A 6,108-nucleotide genomic window follows, 5' to 3' on the forward strand; every position below is an offset into this window, starting at 1 on the left:
AATAATATATGATATATAATGATAACAAAATATAATGATAGTCATGATATTGTAATAATAGTGATAATGACAATAACAATAATAACTATTGGGAAATTTCATGGAACGAAAATAATGAAGAAATTCTTCTCCCTTCCTCTTTGCCTCTATTTTTCCAGCTCTAAGGCACTCTCTTTGTCTTAAATCTCCCCCCCCCCCCTCCTATTTTAAGCCCCACTTCTGTCCCCTTCCACTTCCCTCCTTTTCCCCTTTCCCTTCCTTCTCCTCTTTCGCTCCCTTATCGCCTTCCCTCTCTGCTCCTTTTCCCCTTGTTTTCTCTTTGGGCTCTCTCTTCCCCTCCCTTTCCTCTTGAAGCCTCCTTCGTTTACCCTTCCTCATCTTTCTTTCTTCTTTGAGTCCTCTTCCCCTCCCTTCTTCCCTTTCCTTTGTCTGAACAGTGTACCTCTCTTATCTCCCTCTCCCTCCTTTTTCTCTTTTAGTTCTCATTTCTTCTATTCTTTCCTTTCCCAGACCCTCCTACTTTCCTTCTTAAGCTCCCCCCCCTCCCCTCGATCGTCGTGTAAATACTTAATTAACGGTCTTACTACTTCTCCAGTTTGCTTTCTTCGAAGACTGGTAATAACAACAACAACAATGATAATAATGATAATAATAAAAATTATGATAATGATAATAATAATAGTAGTAGTGGTAGCAGTTGTAGTCGTAGTAGTAGTAGTAATAGTCGTAGTGTTAGATTGGGATTCTAATAGGCCATCTCGTACGATGCCCTTAGGAGTCCATGAGTGTGTTCTTCCTCAATATTTACCAAAAAGCTGCCAAATATTTCCCCATTTCACGCACCAAACTGAAGCGACTTCAACTGAGGCGTAATGTGCAAGTGCAGTGTGGATACGCAACACAACTAGTCAATCTGCCATGGGGATAGTTGCTAATGCAATGTTATGGTTTCCGATGTTAATCACAGATAAAATAGGAATACTTACAAATACAATATTGCATCTGCAATGATACACACACATATGCACACGCAAACACACACACACACACGCACACGCACACGCGCACACGCACACGCACACGCACACGCACACGCACACGCACACGCACACGCACACGCACACGCACACGCACACGCACACACACACACACACACACACACACACACACACACACACACACACACTCAAACAAACTTTTAATATGTACTTCGAGTAAATTCTACTCAGGGAGAAAAACACACAAGCAGACAGTATTAAACGTCAAGCAAAACACACAATATGAATTAGCTCGTTTCCCCCTCTGGTATGTCCGTTTCGTGTGTTTTGTGGCAGTGGGTAACGGTTATTCTATTTTTTTTTTTTTTTTTTGTTATTGTTATTGTCATTTTTATTACTGTAATCATTGTTATTGTTACTATTGATATTATTATTATTATTATTATTATTATTATTATTATTATTATCATTATCATCATTACTTTATCAACAGATTGACATTACCATTATCATTATCATTATCATTATCATTATCATTATCATTATCATTATCATCATCATCATCATCATCATCATTATTATCATCATTGTCATTTTCATTACTGTTAATTACTGTTTTTATTTATTGTTCATAATGATGATAATGACAATGATGACGATAATAATAATAATTATAATAATGATAATGATATTTATGATAATGATACAGATAATAAGGCTGATAATCACAATAAAATGGATATTCTTATTATTATAATTATTATCATCATTGTCATTATCATTGTTATTGCAATAATCATTATTATTATTATTATTATTATTATTATTAGCATTAGGACTACTACTCCTACTAATATTGTTATCATTATTATTGGTGTTCTCCTTTTTCTTATTCGTATTATTGTTATTATTATTATTATTGTTATAATTATGTTCATTATCATTATTATTATTATAACTATTGTTATTGTTGTTATCATTATGGTCAATAACATCATCATTACCATTATCATCATAATTACTATTATCATTATTGTTTTGCTATTGTCATTTTTATTAATATTATGATCATTTATTATTATTGTTGTTATTGTTATTATCATTACTATTGTTATTACTACGATCGTTATCAATACCGTGATTATAATTTTATCATCATTATTATTATCTTTACTGATATTAATAATAATAATAATAATTATGATAATGATAATGATAATAATATTATGGAAATGCTTATGGAAACTGTTACCTAGGTCGTAGGCTAAAGTGTAAAGGAACTCGGAATGACAGGAGGCCCCATTTTATTCACACTTGTGACTTTTCTCTAAATCCTTTGATACATTCGTAAGCCTCCGACATCAGCTGTATGTGTTCGGGCTGAGTGAGAGAAAAAAAATAATCAGCAATCATCCTTTATATGAATGTAATGCAACATTCCTTGAAGACATAGTATCTTCTGAATATGAACACTGACGAGCGTCCAGCCACTAGGACAACAGCCCTTGGGGTATGGATACATGGTCCACCAGCTTGTGGACACCCTGGCTTCGTACTGACGCTTGTCCTTTAGCCCTATAGGATCAACGGAGAGCTTATTTCAAGTTCTGGTTGAACTACCGGTAATTAACATAGATGTGGGTGGCAAAGCAGTGGGTATTTGCGGCCTTCATGTTAAACTGCTGATGCCTGATGGTGAACATGTAGCAGCCACGACCCACAATCTGCATAACTCTTCAAGAGGCCTACAAATACAAAAGACTTGAAGCAGCGCTACTATTCCTAATGCACTGGACTTTGACACAGCTGAGGAGAGACAAAGAACAGCATATCAGGGATTTTAACAAAAAGGTTCAGAACAATTTCTGGGTTAATGGTCTGTTCTGATACTATATACTATCGCACAAACATTCCTCTATAAATCTTGGATGTGCCTATAGAAAAAATACATTGTAGGATTGCTGAAAAAAATGCATAACTTTTTATCCATTATTTACAACAGTTATGAAATTAGTTCGACATTAACACGTGGCTTCTGAGATAGAAAAATATGATTACCTTGTTCACTGCAAAAATGATCCAATGCAGTGGTAGAGCTGAGGCAGTTTTCTTATTTGAAGAATTTACCATCGTATAGACTTATTCACTCTCTACCGTGTTTTGTGGTGCAATGGTAGCTTTTATTTAGCAATCTTGCTGGCGAATTTACGTCCTGTTCTGTCAGTAGATTGACTGAAGTCACATGAGTCTGTTACCAGACCCCATATCATTATTATTCTTCTTCTTATTATTATTGTTTTTTTTTTATTAATATTATTATTATTATCATTAGTATTAGTATTATTATTGTTTTGCTATTTTTACCCTCTAGTCACATCACTGATCATTTACCCACGTTACTAGTGAGATTGTGTGGCTTCATCGCTACCATTGTTTCCATAGAAATTAAACATTCAACTTAAACTTCAACTTATCATTCACATATATTGGTAAAAATGTGATTAGTGGTTCAGAAAACCGTAATCATTAGTGCTGGAAATGTAAACTTGAGAAGCAAATACAACTATTGATATTATGAGTCAAATATATTATTAATTATCAAATGACATGCCAACGTTTCAAAGGAAATGGAAAATCTGACTAGAATCTAAACTTTTCAACCATACATGCTGGCATTAGTATTAATTCACGATATAAGCGAAACGTAGTTTTAAGTTGATGAAAGCTGTAAACCTGAAAAGATAAAACTATTACATAAATTATGGTCGACTATGGTGCAGGCCTGCCAGTTGTATGATGGCACCAAGAGGGGTCTGGGTCTCCCATACAACCTGACTGAATGGACTACAATCTCTGAGAAAGGTGAACTCGAAGTCCTCCTCATCAACGACTGTAGTTCGTCCAGTAGATGGCCAAGTTATGTTGAGCTAAGTGTTTTGAGCAAGTGTTTCAAGTTCTGGTTGAACTACCGGTAATTAACATGGATGTGGGTGGCAAAGCAGTGGGTATTTGCAGCCTTCATGTTAAACTGCTGATGCCTGATGGTGAACATGTAGCAGCCACGACCCACAATCTGCATAACTCAGCTCTGTATACTTCCCTGGTTGGGTCACGTCAGGTCTAACAGTCCTCTCTCTCTCACCAGCATGTGTTTCTCGCGATTCACTGCCGAGAAGCCACTCTACTCACTTCACCATGAATCACTCTGGATGATCCTGAAACTTAAAGGAAATATGACAAAGATTATCAAAGTAGGAACAAGCCTTTACACTGGTACACTGGTATGAAAATTAATATAGCTATCACCCAGAGGCAATGTAGAACTAAGGTCTAAGTAAGGTCAGCTCAATTCAGTCTTCTACACAGCCCAGGCATTTTTGTGAGGGATTAGTGGGCGAGATAACGCCCAAGGGCCTTATGCAATAGCCGAGACCTTATGTCATGAAAATTGGAATCTTTAAGCGCAGATTACTGTATTAATTCATAGTGAACAAGAAACCGGGACTCCCCAGGGGCAAATGATTGTATTTTTTTTACAGTTGATAGCCAAATGGTGACTGCCAATTGTTTCTGTCTCTAAGCATGTTCTAAAATTCAAAGGAAGAAAATCATCACTCATTTGATTTCAAGAACAATCTGAGGATAGTTACGTCAGCTACATTTGTATTCTGTAGGAATCAGATTGGACTGGTAGCATGCGCCAGAGATGTTGCTGCAACAGGGTATCAGGCGAGATTGATGCTGGCCTGAACTCCTTGTCCGCAATGCCTGTGGGAACCTCCGTGAGTTAATCACTTTGCGAGTTGGAATGAGCTGATCTTGTGTGGAGGAACACAGGTGAATATCAAGGTCACTGACTTTGATCTTGCTGGTGAAGTTGTTTTTGGAGACTCTCAATGCATTTAGCAGTGAGGCGATGCCCTTGGGTCTAGCGGACTCTTGAGCCAAGTCCAGCATCCAGGACTATGAGGGTTTGCTAGAAGAACCTGGTCATAAGGTACATGTTTGTAGCAAGGGCTTCGAAGTCGCATGGAACTTTACATATCTTGGTAGCCTAATTCATGACTGGGCTGTCAAAATCAGTAGACGAAATGACTTGGTGAAAGGAACCGTCACCTCATTCAACTAGAGTATTTGAGATATCGGTGTGAGGAAGGACCAACCTGTCTTCAAGGCCCTGGTACTGCCAGTTGCGCTGTATGGAAGCCAACCTTAGACTTTATCCTGTGTCTTAGAGTATCATTCCCATGCCATCTGCAACATGTTCTCATATCGGATCTAAAAGGCATACTGGGCAGCATCATATTTCCAAACTATAAACTATACCTTGAGACAGCTGTATGACATGTAACTTACACAGTCTGGGACCACCAGCTCAAGCTAATGTGGACATTTAGCTCGACTCCAAGAGGATCATCCCACCCACCAAGTTTTCTCAAGAGACTAATCCTTGTACATGGGACGAGCCAGGATAACAGAGAAACAGAGATTGACTCTGGACCTGTCGACAGCTCTTTGAATGGAAGCCTTATTGTTGTTATTTTTACTATTAGTGTTGTTCTTACATTATCGTTATTATCATTGTTATACTTATTATTATCATCATTGTTATTATTATTACTTATTATTATCATCATTTAACTATTTTTATTTTTAATTATTATTGTTATTATCATTATTATTATAATTATTATCACTAACATTTTTTATCATTGTTATTAATATATGACTGTGATTATTATAATCATATTATTATTATAATTAATTATATTATTATTATTGTTATTATTATTATTATTATTATTATTTTAGTTGTTGTTATTGGCGTTGTTTTTTATTATATTTGTTATTATCATTACTTTTATTTTATCAATGTAATTATTATTATTTTTACTTACATTATTATTATTATTATTTTCATGATTATTATTATCATCATTTTTTTTTGTTATCATCATATTATTTATCACTACTATTGTTGTTGTTGTTATCACTGTTATTATATCATTATTATTGATATTACTATTACTATTATAATTATCATTATCATTATCATCATTATTTTTATTATTTTCATTATTATTATTATTATTATTATTATTATTATTGT

This window comes from Penaeus chinensis, chromosome 31, assembly GCF_019202785.1.
Source record: "Penaeus chinensis breed Huanghai No. 1 chromosome 31, ASM1920278v2, whole genome shotgun sequence".
Classification (NCBI taxonomy): domain Eukaryota; kingdom Metazoa; phylum Arthropoda; class Malacostraca; order Decapoda; family Penaeidae; genus Penaeus; species Penaeus chinensis.